The sequence below is a fragment of the Agelaius phoeniceus genome, chromosome 3, assembly GCF_051311805.1.
Source record: "Agelaius phoeniceus isolate bAgePho1 chromosome 3, bAgePho1.hap1, whole genome shotgun sequence".
Classification (NCBI taxonomy): Eukaryota; Metazoa; Chordata; class Aves; order Passeriformes; family Icteridae; genus Agelaius; species Agelaius phoeniceus.
The window spans coordinates 91,122,442-91,136,187 of NC_135267.1; the positions used below are offsets into that span (position 1 = coordinate 91,122,442).

General features: G+C 40.6%; 2 long non-coding RNA genes across 6 annotated transcripts in view; both read left to right on the top strand.

Annotated features, from left to right (window-relative positions):
* The window catches only part of LOC129118481 (uncharacterized), a 46,059-nt gene that overhangs the window by 7,775 nt on the left and 24,538 nt on the right, over window positions 1-13,746 (top strand). The gene's annotated exons all lie outside the window — the stretch shown is intronic.
* LOC143693605 (uncharacterized) lies at window positions 4,814-12,690 on the top strand. Its single transcript, XR_013181480.1, has 2 exons — window positions 4,814-4,895; window positions 12,533-12,690. It is a non-coding gene; the product is annotated as an uncharacterized LOC143693605 (long non-coding RNA).

The window sequence follows — 13,746 nt, forward strand, 5'->3', positions numbered from 1 at the left end:
TCCTTATGTTTTATTCTGATATCTGCAATTCACCACTTTAAACAAAACAAATAGTTTTTTATTTACTTTGTGCCACAAAAGTCAAGGCTAGTTTTCATAGGAATATTTAATTTTAATGTCGAGATAAGAGTGACCAACCCAGGTTTTGACACAATTTTATCAGCGCAGTCTAACGTATAAATCTTGTTTCAATGACTCTTGCCCCGAATGAAAAGCAGGTATGCTAGCACAGACAGAGATTTCCCAGTCTAATGCATCCCAGATGATTCCAGTCTGGGCATATCTGTGCAATCTGAGACTGGCAACTGTGCCTTGCTTTCTGCTGTTTTTGTTGGAGCCAGTGGCCAGACGAGGTGCTCAGCACCAGGCAAGGCTGAGTCTGCTGGGCTCTGAGATGGTGCAGAGTTCTGCTGAAAAGAGAAAGACTCATGAGAACAACTCGATTCTCTGCTTTTTCCAACAGTGGCTAATTTTAGCAAAACTGTCCTTAGCACTTGTGTGTGGGAGGGCAGACATTTCCTCCTTTACATGACCTTTGTATAAAACTAAATCCAGAGCAGTGATTGTTCTCCCCCTCCTCTATTTTCAAATTTCTGGAGACTCACTGGTGGGAAAAAAAAGAAAAAATAAGTATGGAAATATGTGGTTTGTGCAAAGGAGCAAATTTAAATAGGAAGCAATTTAGCAGAAAGTTTCTTGCTGCAACTTGAAACTATACCAAAACATTTGGTATAATGTCCCAGAGCTGTTTTCCTGCTGTTCTGCTCATGACTTGATTTATGAGTTCTGTGTGCCTAACAGGTAGAGCTCTGGGTTGGGACATATATTTTTGTTCAGGCTACAATTCCTTCCTGTGCCCTCTCTCTGCTTCTCCGGCTTCCCATGGCAGCAGAAAAATTAGGGCATGTGTGTAAAGGTGCTGTTTTCTTCCTCGGCCCATTGTGCTGGCTGAATGACTCATAAACCAAACACTGATAAAATCAACTGACAGTTATTTAAACCTGAGGTTTCAGGTTAAGGAGTAGCAATGCAAACAGAGGTGGTGAGAGGCTGTTTGCAGTGCACGCGCTTGTGTGTTACATCCTGAGAATTTCCAAGGGCTCTTACACAAAGTTCCATAAAGCAAAATTATAAGCCCATGATAAGGTGCCTGTCTTTGTGGTGCTATTGAGGTGTACCTGCTTCTTAGGTACCTCCCAAAAACCTGCAGCTCATCCCTGAACTCAGCAGAGTGAACACCTCTAGTTTTCCTTGCAAGCACCTTTAGTTAGTAACAGCATTGCTGGTGACTTGTGACTGCCTCCTGAAAAAGGAAGGTTTAGAATGCTAGTTTAAAAAGACAGTACTGTTGTGTAAGTACCTGCAATGAATTAAGCTGTGCCTGGGAATGTTCCCATCTGGGCCATGGTCTTCCCTGCCCCAACCCTTTAGAGCAATCTGGTAATTTTGGAAATTTTGGTCATTGCAGAGGCCACTCCAAGAGGCAGGCTGCACACAGGCACCCACTTCCAGCAGCTGAAGGAGGCAGCTAACACAGACATGGGCCATTTACAGGAGAGTTCTCAGATATGGCCACAGGCAGATTCCATAGTCTCATTCTTTCAACACAGCTATATGAACTATGATGCTGTCAGAAGTGTTTAAATTTAGAAAATCTGGCCTGAGGGTGGGTATTTTGTTTGTTTGTTTATTTTTGTTTAGTTGGATTTTGTTTGTTTGTCTCTGATTCTATTCAACAACTTCTTTCCTGTAGAGAGAAGAGTTGCCTTTCTGCTGCTGAGTTATCTCTTTCTAGCCTTACTGCTAATAACTGATACAGATACCTGGGTAAGAAAACTCTTGTTGAGACCAAGACTGAAGCAGTAAAACACCAGGGAATATACAAAGCCAGCCAGCAGCAGACAGGAACCTTCTCAGTTCTTGTCCTTTCCTGTAGTGGCAACAGGAAATGGAAGAGCCTTTGGGATACACCCTCACTTTTCCTCTTCTTACCTTTATGTCAGTGTATCTTTTTCCAGCAGTTGTTCACCCTTCCTTGCCCCCAGAAATTTAAATATGCATATTTTTTCTAGGAAAACCTGAGATATTATAATTGATATTATGTTTTATTATATTTTGTTAATATAGGCAGCAAGATGGCTTAGTTTAAATGTTGAAATAGGTTTTTTTTACATTTTCTTTCTGGTTTGTGGAGGTTTTTTCCCCCTAGAAAATCCATCCAAAACCTTTACATTAAAAGTGCCACTCTGGACAAGAAAAAAAGTGAGGCTCTACTTAGACAGTCTGTGGGTGTTTTAATGATGGATGGATTACTGCATTCATGTCATCCTCCTCTAGTGATTTTGACTAATTTTTCTTGTTTTAGGTGAAAAGTGGATTGGAGAATTTTTTTTTTTTTTTTTATTCTGGTCAGAAGTGTGGGATGACATTGAGAGGAATGGTTTGGTCTTCTGCCTATAGACCTTCTCCCAGGCTGTGATCTATTTGCCTATATCAATTGGCAGCAGCAATTTCATTGTGTCAGCTACATTGCACTGAATTGTATATTCATTTAGGAACAGAGGGACTTTGATCATACTGACATGAGTGACCTTTAGGCTTAGTCTTTACTGGGGTTATTAAGTTAAACTGCTTAAAACCCTGGAAACATTTGTAAACAAGGTATATTAACACATAGAAATGTCCTAGAACAATTTAGAAATAGTATAATTAGTGTCTGGAGCAGCATATTCTCAGTACGTTTACAGTTCATTGTTTGAAACCAAGCTAATTAAGTTCAAAACTGGATACAAGAATTAATTTCAATCAATCACCTAATCTCCCATTACATGTTCACAGTTCATCAGAGGACTCATGAAAAATTCATAATTTCCAGGAATAGGAAATTCTTAGAAAAAGCTGCTGTTGAACATTGGAAACTGCAAGACGAAACTTAATCAGGTCTTGTTTGTACAAGTCCTGTTTGGTCAATGCAATTACAAAATGTTCATTCCTGGTGTGTGAGCATGACCCAACTGAGATATGAAACTGGAGTTATTTTTCTGAAACCCCATCCCAATGTACTTCACAGCTGTGTCTTTTTATCTTCAAGTGTTGTTTTGGACAACAATATAATAGAAACCATACAGACCTCCATCTCTAGTTGCCACCTGTAACACAGCAATGTCTGTAAAGTGATGCACAATCCTGAGTGCAGCTCAATCTCCTGACTTCCTCCACGTTACCTCCCTCATGTTTTGTACTGAATCTGAGTCAGCAGTGCCCTGGCAGCCAGGAGGGACATCCCTGTCCTGGGGGGCATCAGGCACAGCATTACAGCTGGGCAAGGGAGGGGATTGTCCTGCTCTGCTCTGGTGCAGCATCACCTTGAGTGCTGGGGGCAGTTCTGGTCATTGCAGTATGAAAAAGACATTAAACTATTAGAGAGTGAGCAAAGGAGGGACAAGAGAATGATGAAAGTCCTTGAGGGGAAGCCATATGAGGAGTGTCTGAGGTCACTTGGCCTGTTCAGTCTGGAGAAGACTGAGGGGAGACCTCATTGCAGTCACAGCTTCCTCATGAGGGGAAGAGGAGGGGCAGACACTGATCTCTGTGGTAAGCAGAGACAGGACTCAAGGAAATGGCACAAAGTCGTGTCAGGAGAGGTTTAGGCTAGCTATCAGGAAAAAAATTTTCACCCAGAAAGTGGCTGGGCACTGGAGCAGGCTCCCCAGGGAAGTGGTCACAGCCTGACAGGGCTCAAGAAGCATTTGGACAATGCTCTCAGACACATGGTGGGATTCTAGGGGTGTCCTGTGCAGGGCCAGGAGTTGGATTCGATGATCCTGATGGGTTCCTTTGAACTCAGTTACTCTCTGATTCTATTCACAATATTTTCAGGTGTTTTCCCAGAAACTGATCTTGCTTGTATTACCTTGCAGAAATTAAAAAGCCACAACTCTGGAAAGCAGACAAAGTCTTCATGAAAGTTCTCTGCACTTTCTTTGAATGATGAAGTACTTTTTTTTTTTTAAAGCTTGTTAGGAAAACCTCTTCCCAAGGACTTAATAAAACTTTGTAATCTTCGGTCTGTGTAATGACAGATAGAAAGCAAAAACACTTTAATGACCAGGAGGTCATCAAAGTTACTTATCCAAATAAAGATCAATTGGATGAGCTGTGTTACATGGGATAAGTGATAAGAATAAGGTGCTCAGTCCAAGTGCTTTGAACAAGTTAAGTCATGCCTTCTTCCCCCTGCAGCATCACATAGTGGCTTCCTCTTGCAAAGTGTTGTGTTCTGGTTTTGTGCAGTATGAATTTCATAGGCCATTTTCTCTCAGTGGTGGGAAGGAATTTTTTGTGAAACTTATGTTTGCTTCATAGGAGTCAAAGTTGTGTACAAAATTTCAGTCTGCTTTGTGAAGCAGTGGCAACAGCTTGAAGTGTAAGTAGCATATTTGTAGTGGACTGTAGTGATGCTGAGTAAGTGTGTCCAGAGAAAAGGATTTCCCCAATCTGGGACATATTTCTGGGACTCCCAAGAATTGTAAAAACATAGTAATAATTTTTTATTTGTGTACAACCTAGCATTGAAATACAGGAAAAGAGCAGAAGGAGTCAAGGTGGAGTGAGAGAGTTTGGTGCTTTTGCCTGGTTTGACAGATAGCACATGTTCTCATAAGCCTAGTTTCTAAACCAAAGGCAACTTTGGATAAACAACAGATGATATCTAAATTTTCATTAATCTTGCTCTTTAATCTCTATTTCTGTGCCTCTCTTGAAACTACTTTTGCATGCTCTTCTAAAATATGTCTATTGTCTCCTTTCCGAAGTCTCTTTCTGACAGAAATGCCCTGAAGAAGTGAGTCAGTAAAATACTTACCAAAACTTCTCTAAATACCCACCATCTCATGGTGGGTAAATGCTGATGTAAATCAGTGTGACTTATGATAAATTGATTTATTTCATTATTTCAAACTGTTTATCGACATTTTATTACAGTACATTTGGAAACAGATTACAAAACCTTTCTAACAAGCTTGTCATGTGAATTTCCTGTGCAATCAGTAAATAATGATGGCAATATCTGAAGCAAAGCTTTCAAATTCTTTAGTATTTTCTAATCATATTTAATACTAAATTCTTTGGTTGGTGTTTCCTGCAAGTGAGATGCTGCAATTTCTTGCATTTACTATTACATGTTGCAAGTCACACAAAGCTTGGATCTGTTCACTAGCAAATAATATTGTCACCAGGATTGTTCTTTTTCATTATTCCACTTTTTGGAAAGGATGGGTCTTCCTATGTGGCTTTGAACCTCTTAAGTCAGTTTTTTTGTTATTTTTGTTGAAGACTGCTCCTGGAAAGCTTTCTGTTTGTTCTCCTGCCCTGGGTAAGGGGAATGTTAAAAGTGGGGTGCAGCTGTTCATATGTATAAGTGGGAAAAAATATTTCATTTTGAATACAGCTAAATCTCTTCAAAGACTACTACTTCTCTGCTGAGCCAATGTGATATGTGAGCAGCAGGCTTTCCCCAGAAATGGGTAGGACTTCCAAGTTGGTGCTAATGAGATTGTGGTGGCGTGGGGCCACACTTGGAGCATACTCTGGGCAGGCTCTGGCCATGTCCAGGGTGAGCAGCTCCTTGTTTTGCTCTGCAAGGTGGGACGGTTCAGGAGAAGAAGGGAAGAGCACATGATCAAGGAGAAGAGAGGGGGAGCTGAGTGGCACATGACAGAGCTGAACTTGGCACCAAAATGTGAACCAGAAGAATCTCCTCAACACTCTGCCAATGTTGGCTGTGTGGGTGGGAGCTCAGGTGCAGGGGCAGTAGTGTCCATTCTCCATGAGGGACTGGCATAAAATTGCCCCTTAGAGTGGAAACAGAAAGGGAAGTGTAGCTTGCCCAGTGAAGTGCTAAAAGGACTCTGCAAGTGAGGAGTCAGGTGGGCAAAGATGACCAGGATGAAAAATTGATTCGGGTCATATTGGGACGCTAGTAAAATAGAATATTGCATAGAAAATTAATTCCATGGAAAACACTTGAAAGAGTACAGTTTTAATAACAGAGTACAACTGCATTGTGTTTAGCAGATGCCTGCCTAGAGTATCTACTTTCCCACCTCCAAGATTTTCCCCCAACATAAAATCTGAGAAGATATGAAAAGATGCTGCCAGTAAATGTTCTTTTTAGCAAAATGAGTAATACTGATTTTTTTATCTCTAACGTAGCATCCAAAATGTATTTGGTGTGTGAAAGATCTGAGACAAAATAATTAATCCTGCTGTGGAGCCTAAGAGATTAAAATCCAGTTGCTTATGACCTTTTCTCCCTCCTCAGAGTGCATTTAACACAGGCTTTGACCAAATGCTATTCATGTTGCTGGGATGATTTCTGTTGCCTTCAGTCAGGTTTCTCTAGGAATGCACCTTATCATGTTCTCTCATAACATTTAATGTCAGGTTTTAAGTTCAGCTTCAGTAACATGGCTTGAAAAGTGACAGGAATCAAGTCCTTATGAAACAATTTTTAAATATTCAGGTATTAATATTGAATTTTGACCTTTGTTTTTAATCTCTCATATCACCTATGAGAATAAGTAACTTATGCTACAACTGCAAATGCTGTAATTTGCTTCTAATGGTTCTTCAAGACTGTGAAATGATTTATTAAGACAGGATCTGTATCAAAGAGATTACAGATCAGAAGCACTCTGATTAAAATATTTGGCAGTCCATGTTTGTTTCAAGATATGTTAAGAGACTAAAAGAATAATCTAGAAAAAAAGAAGTTACTGTAATGAGTAAAACATTTTTCTTCTTAAGTGTGTCTAAGAGCTTTTTCTGAATTATACATTTCACCTCTTCAAAGAATTAAGGAATTACATAAACAACTGCATATTTTCCCTTGCAGAAAATTCTACAGTACTGCCAAATGAATTCCAGATAAATCCTTCCTGTTTTTCTGTCTCATTGTGTATCAAGGTGATAGCTATCCAGACCATTACTTCAACCAGGTTGTTTATTTTCTGGGTAGAGAACACCTTAGAGATATGTCATGAAATTGAAATATTAGTAAAAACTCATAACCTAGATGTAAATTACTGGTCTTTGAAAAATGATTGAAGTTGCCCCTAACCTAGTATGTATCATTTTTTCAGGTCTTACAGACCCACCTATATTTAGTTGTCATGAAGGCCACCTAAATTTGTAAAGGGCTCTGAGTTATCTCAAGTTATTTACACAAGTGTACCTAAACCTGTGTTGCCTAGATTCAATACAACAAACTTTGGAGCATGTGGTCACACTTTAAAAGACTTCTGCAGTTCATCAAGAAGCCAAAGCTTTGACCATTTGTCCTCAGGTGACTGGTTGGGTAATATTTGTACACCTCTACAGAAAAACAATAGGTTTGAATAGAGAATTGTGTAAATATTAGGTATTATGGTTATTATTTGTCTTTTTGCCACTGACATAACCTGTTTAATTGTTGAACGTATTTATTGGTCACTAAATCTGTACTTCCACAGTCCCCTCCTCGGTTTTCTGCAGACCTTACATTTCCTGTGAAGGAGGAACTCTGTGCTGTCCCCATGGAATGGGAAGGACTAGGATGCTTTACTAAGACTTCTCTCTTCACCCCTGCTGAGCAGCTGTGCTGACCTTTGCTATAGAGGGCTGTGCTTTGGCCTGCAGGAAGATCCCTGCAGCCATCCCATACCATGCAGGGTCCCCATACCCAGAAGGCTCATGGTACAAACTGCACATGGCTGCATGGGGGCACTGGGTTTTCTAAGGGGAACCTTCTGGGAGGAAGCTCTGGCCCATCCATCTTCTCTCTGAGGTGCTCCATACAGCAAACCCAGAAATAATCTGGGCATCCACCATGCCTGGGGAAGAGTCTGCCATGTCATGCAAGACACAAAACTGGGTTTTCTTCAGGCTTGCAGCAAGGCTGGGACAGTGCAGGGCTTTGCAGGCTGTCTGCCCCTGATGGCTGAGGGGTGGGGGTGTTTGCTGGCCAGCATTCCTCCAGCCCAGCTCCTGCCAGTGCCCTCACACCCTCATGCTGCCCTGGGCTGGCTTCCTCAAGGAGGCCATTGGGCCTGCCTTCCAAAATGAAGCATTTCTCAATGTCCATCTCAACAGATCTTGGTTTAATTTGGGTGGCAAGTGTTTACAGATTAAACCCTCTACTCAATAATGCTTCTGTGACAGCTGTTTTGTCCAGCTTTCATCATGATGTAAATGTTTTTAACCAAGGAGCCTTGGATACCTACTAACATGGTACACTTTCTCAAGTGTTTGCCAATTTGTTTTTTATTTCTCTAGGAAACTAGCTCCATTCATAATGTATAGTTTTTGCCCAAGAAACTAGCTGAATTCACAATATATATATATTTTTTCTCTAGTTCTGTTTCAGGGTAATGTTTAATCCACTATTTGAAGCAGGTTTTTCATTCTCTTCTCTGTAATAAATTACTAAACTGAAAGAAATGGAACTGAGATCCTGTAGCTTAAATTTGCTGAGCTTTTGTTTTGAGGTTGAACAGTGAATCTTAGAAAGCTTGTTTTTCATTTGTCCTGAAACCTTGCCCCTCTTGCCTCCTCCTTTTCATGCCAATAAAAGGTAACCAGAGACAGCTGGGGGCTCTCTTTCTGCCTCCCCTGAATGGGAGTGTCTCCTGAATGCCTCTTTCATGTACCTGCACAAACCCTGCTCTGCTGAAGCGCTGTGGCCGAGGTTCTCAGAGGCTGGATGGGCTTTCATTGCCTGCATTTCTGGTCTGAAGCAGACTGAGAGAAATGAGTGTTAAGTAAACGCAGCGGCAGCCCTGCCAGCGTCAGCATTCCAGCCTGCAGTGCTGCTCCTGACCAGGACACTGCCAGCACAGACTTCTGCACATCCAGCTGGCAGGGGGCTGTTTTACTTGCTAGCAGTTGTAAGGAAGAGGGGTGCACAGCAGAGCAAAGACTGGCAATAGTTTTTATGAGGCTGTTTATTTTTTCTATAACAAGTGTGGGGTGCCTTATGGATGTTGAATGGGAATTTAATACAGCGATAAAGTAAAATTGTAAACTTACCAGGTCTGTTTTCAGCTGCCTTTGTTCTGCACCTCTAAGCATCTGCAGAAAACATGTTCAACAGCACTCAGACACTTCTGTGAATTTATATATGATCTTATTCAGCACCTTCTGCAGAGCACCGATCACCTCGCTGCAGCTGATTGAAGTTAATAGAAAATGAAAGTGTCTATCTGTCTTTCCATAGAAGGCCTTTTGTGTGTGAAGTCAGTGAACACAGGCTTTTAAGTGAAAGCAGAGGTTTATTTTCAGCTTTATGTGAAGAGCATTTTACAAATCCTATGTTGCAGTTTAGAGATCAAGATTTAGGAAACAGGAATATTTGACAACAGAGGGATGTGCATCTGGTGATTTTTGCAGTTAGGGCAAATTTCAAACACCCTAATGTCCAGCTAACAGTGGGATTTACACTTGGAAGGATTGTGCATTCATAACTTCCTAATAACAATGTCAGGGTATTGTCTGTTGTATCAGGCAAAAGAACCTGCACTGGATGAATTAGACCTTTGTTTGCACAAACACCTAGGAATTGTGTAGGCAGGAAAATTTCCCCCGTTCTACCAAAATAACCTTATTCCTTTACCACACATAGGCACTCGTATCAATTCAAGACCTTCCCAAGTAAAGACGGTTTTATTCAGGAGTGAAAACGTGTGTTCAAGTAGTTATATCATTCAATAAATATAGTATGGCTTCTGCAGATCCTTCTGCTTTACTTTCTTCCAGTTGCTGCCTCATAACCTAGAGAGGTTGCTCCTGTCCCAGCTGCTTGTTCCAGGTCTTTGCTGGGTGATGCTATTCCCATTGCTCTGTCATGTACCTGAGGTACTGCCCTTCCTTTTTCACTTCCCCTGAGCCAGTGGCTGTAGATGCAAGGGAGGCATCTTGAGACATGCCAGGATTACCTAGCAGGGTACCTAGCATGGATGTACTAACGATGACCAGAGTAGTGCAGTGGTGATGTTAGTGTTGACTTCTCAGCCCAATATCTGTGATGTTAGGAAGAAAATGACAGGTGAAAAGGATTGTCAGTGTAGATGTAACTGCAGAAGTATTAATGCAGTGCAGATATTGCTCTGCAGCTGTCCTGTGTCACCCATGACCCATGGCAGACACAGTGGGCAGCACAGTGCAGGTGGGCAGGAGGGCTGGTTGAGCACAGACAGGAGGTGTGTGGCAAACCCCACCAAACCCAGCCAGGCATCTCCATCATGCCCTGCAGCACCGTGACTCCTGTGAATCCTCATGTCAGCATGATTCTGGATGCTCAGAAACATAAGCTAGAGTAGAGTAGCTTGCCCTAATAATGTTCAGCATGAGTTCTCAGAGCATCTGAAGTAATGTTTGCATTATGGTTTGCACAAATATGTGTGTGTAGAGATACTACTCTTCAATGCTGGTCCCAGAGGAAAATTCACAATCAGACATCAGAGTGACCACAGAGGATGAATGCAACAGCTTATTGGAAATGGAATGTGAAATATCTTTAGAGAGACAGCTTCTGTGTACTCAAACCAGGGCTACTACATCTTGGATTTAAGGTAATGGCAGCTATAACTTTCTGAAAATGAAGACTCTTTTCCTCTTTCCTCTTTTTTATTCTTGCAAGTATATGCTACCCCATCATTAGGATGTCTTTTTTGTTCTTTTGCTCCTGATTGATGGTGCAATTTTATTTTTTTAGTCATTATTTTTAGTTTTGTATGTAGCTGTTTGTCTGTTTATTGAAATGAACAGCCATCCGGGCACCCTGATCAAAGCAAAAAGCATGAAATCCCACGTGTTGCACTTTTGAGAGCAGCAACAATGAAGCTAACCTTTCACCCTTGACTTTCTTTTAACCCTAATTTTGAAAGACAGTAGCAAACAATTCAGCTAACTTCTTAAGTAAAAGAATATTCAAACTAGTTCGATTGTAATGCAGTGCTCTTTTCAAGTGAATGGAAGGTCTGGGAGTAATGCATGCAAACACAGAGGCTGGGTAAGTTCATTACTTTGGAGTTTCTGGTGTAGTAATAGCAGTGAAATGGTTAAAAGGCTGACTTTAAAGTGGTCACAATTAGGCTTCAAAGTTAACACCCCACCCCACTGAGATGAATGGGACCAGTTGACATTTCTTAGTGCTATTGTTTCAGTCTGGCTTGCTATAGCTTCTAAAATAAGACAACAGTACATCTGTTTACATTCTGCTTCCGCAAACCCAGATGGGCTAGAAACTTCATTGTTTTTTAAGTGGAAGCTTGGATTCTGGAGAATACAGCAATATCCACAGGGTATCTGTAGGAAGAAGAGCTGAAAGCTGCCTTGATCACAGACATCTCCCCCTTCTCTATAAACTTCCATTGTCCCAGGACAAATCTGTAAACCACAGGGGGAAAAAATAAAGTAATATACATTTGAAGTACTTTTTTCTTACATGACATACCCACAATAACTTCTCATCAAGTCCCTAGCATGCAAATTTTCATAAGTGGATGTGGTGTTTTGAACTTTTTTCTCTTTTAGTAGTTTGTAGAAGGTAAAGGTCCTGATTTTACTGAATGTGGTAGCTTCTCTTGAGCCTCTCCTAACAGAAAATTCTTCTGTCTCTAGAGAAGCCAGGGTTTCACCCAGGAGGGTTTGAGACCAGGTGTCACTTTGTGTTCATATGGGTAGAATCCTTTAATTTACTTCTGAGGCTGTTACAAGAAGGAAGATTATTGAGAGGAATGTTTTGCGTTTTTCTGATACTTTCATATGGGCAGCCACATTAACTGGGGTAAGATCTTAGGAGCTGGAATGGATTAATAAAGGTGCAAGTGGGGCCAGAATTTGGAGCAGATGGTCTCTATTACCCCATGCTTCAGTTCATGTAGGGAGTACACAGTGTCCCCTCAGACTTTTGTTGAGGGGTCTGCACAGTGGCAAAGTGCCCTCAGTAGCAGCCAGAGCCCTATGAGAGCTCCTCTGATAAAAGAGACCCATTAGATATGCTCAGGCTGTAGATTGAAACCAGCTGGGAATCTGTCGGAAAGATTTTCCTCATTGTGCTTTCATCAGGGTGGAAAGTTTGCGGCTTGTTTTGCATATATATGTATTTTGGGCTTTGTTGCTCTGACTTTGTGAGTCCTAGAGCCTGCCAGTGATAAGAGCTCTCATGCATACAGGCTCCTTTTGTATCCTGGCACTCAGTGATGCTGCCTTCCTTTTGCCCATGGACAACACAGCTTGTGCTTTGGAAGTGCCCTTGTGGGCTCTCCCAAATGGTGTCTCCCAGACTTCAGCCCTGGGTGAGCTGGATGGTGAAGGCAGGCGTGCAATCTGGGATTTGGGCTCATGACACTTGTTTCCTGCCCAAATTCAAGCTGCATTCTCATCTGACTATAAAATACAGTGGCCCTGAGCCTTGACAGGACTCCAGGTTGTCTGAGACAGCTGTGGGCATTTCAAGAGTGTAAACTGTTTCCTCTCTTGTTGTTCTCCTCAGGTCCTTTGTTATGTGGAGGTATGCAGCAATCTGGTCTGGATGGAGAAAATACCTCAGAAAACCCAAGAGGAATATTTGCTTTGAAAGTTTCTCTCATGAGATTGTTTTATCTTTCTAATAAAAAAAAATTGCTTTAAAAATAAAATAATGATAAATCATGCTGGGAAAACCAATTCCAATGTGATAAAACTCCTACAGTGTGAAGCAAGAGCCTTTAAATATAGTTAAAATAAATTCAGCAAGGCTGCAGTAGGTCGGTGGCAGAGCTTGGGAAAGAAGTTAGGTGATGTTTTGTCCAGTTCTGTATATTTTAATTAGCAAACTGGCCTGCTTCACTGAATTACAATGGCATTGTGATACCTAAATGTTCAGAATCCTAAGCTTATTATATTAACCCTAACACAGAGAATTTCTTGAATAGATTTTAAGAAAATATTGCTATAACTTCTTTACCAGTTGTTCCCCAGCCTGCTTTTTATATAGTATTCAAGGATGATCTTGACAATGAGAATTATCTTTTAGGGAATATAAAATACCAGAGATTAAAAGGGACAGTTCTGGATAAGGCAGGAATTTGCCAACAAGGTGATGTTCTAAAACAACTTTTGAAAAATTAGGATGTTATGAAAATAAATATTTTTTTAACATTGTGTTTTTTTTATTTTTCTTTTAGAAAAGAAAATGAAGCCTTCCATTATAAGACTAGTTAGTTTTGAGTAATTTGTGTGTTTCCCTTTTATGGTGTATTTCTCTAGTCAATTTATTATTTGCATGCCTATTGCTCCCAGTCTCTTCTGGTCGGGGCTTGCTTGCCAACTGGTATTTGCCACCAAAAATCAGAATAATAGTTTTCTTTGAGGAGCTTGGTAATTGTGGCAATTATTGTCCCATAGAAGAGGGTGAAGGATGCAGACGGTCACTCCTGTGGGGTCTCATGAAAAATGCAAGAGGGAAAGAGCCCAGGAAATTGAAACAATATTTTTCAATTAATGAATACTAAAAATTTGAATGTCTTCCCAAAATAACCCTGAAGTTTTATTTCTTATTGAAAATTCTTTTAAAAAGTCCCAACAAAACAAAACAGCTGATATTTACTTAATCATCCCAAGTTAGGAAAAAATGTTGAATAAAAAAGTTTTTTATAGGATTAAATTTCCATATTTTTTTTCAACTCTAACTATGATAAGGTTCTACAAGGATTAATTTTATTCTTT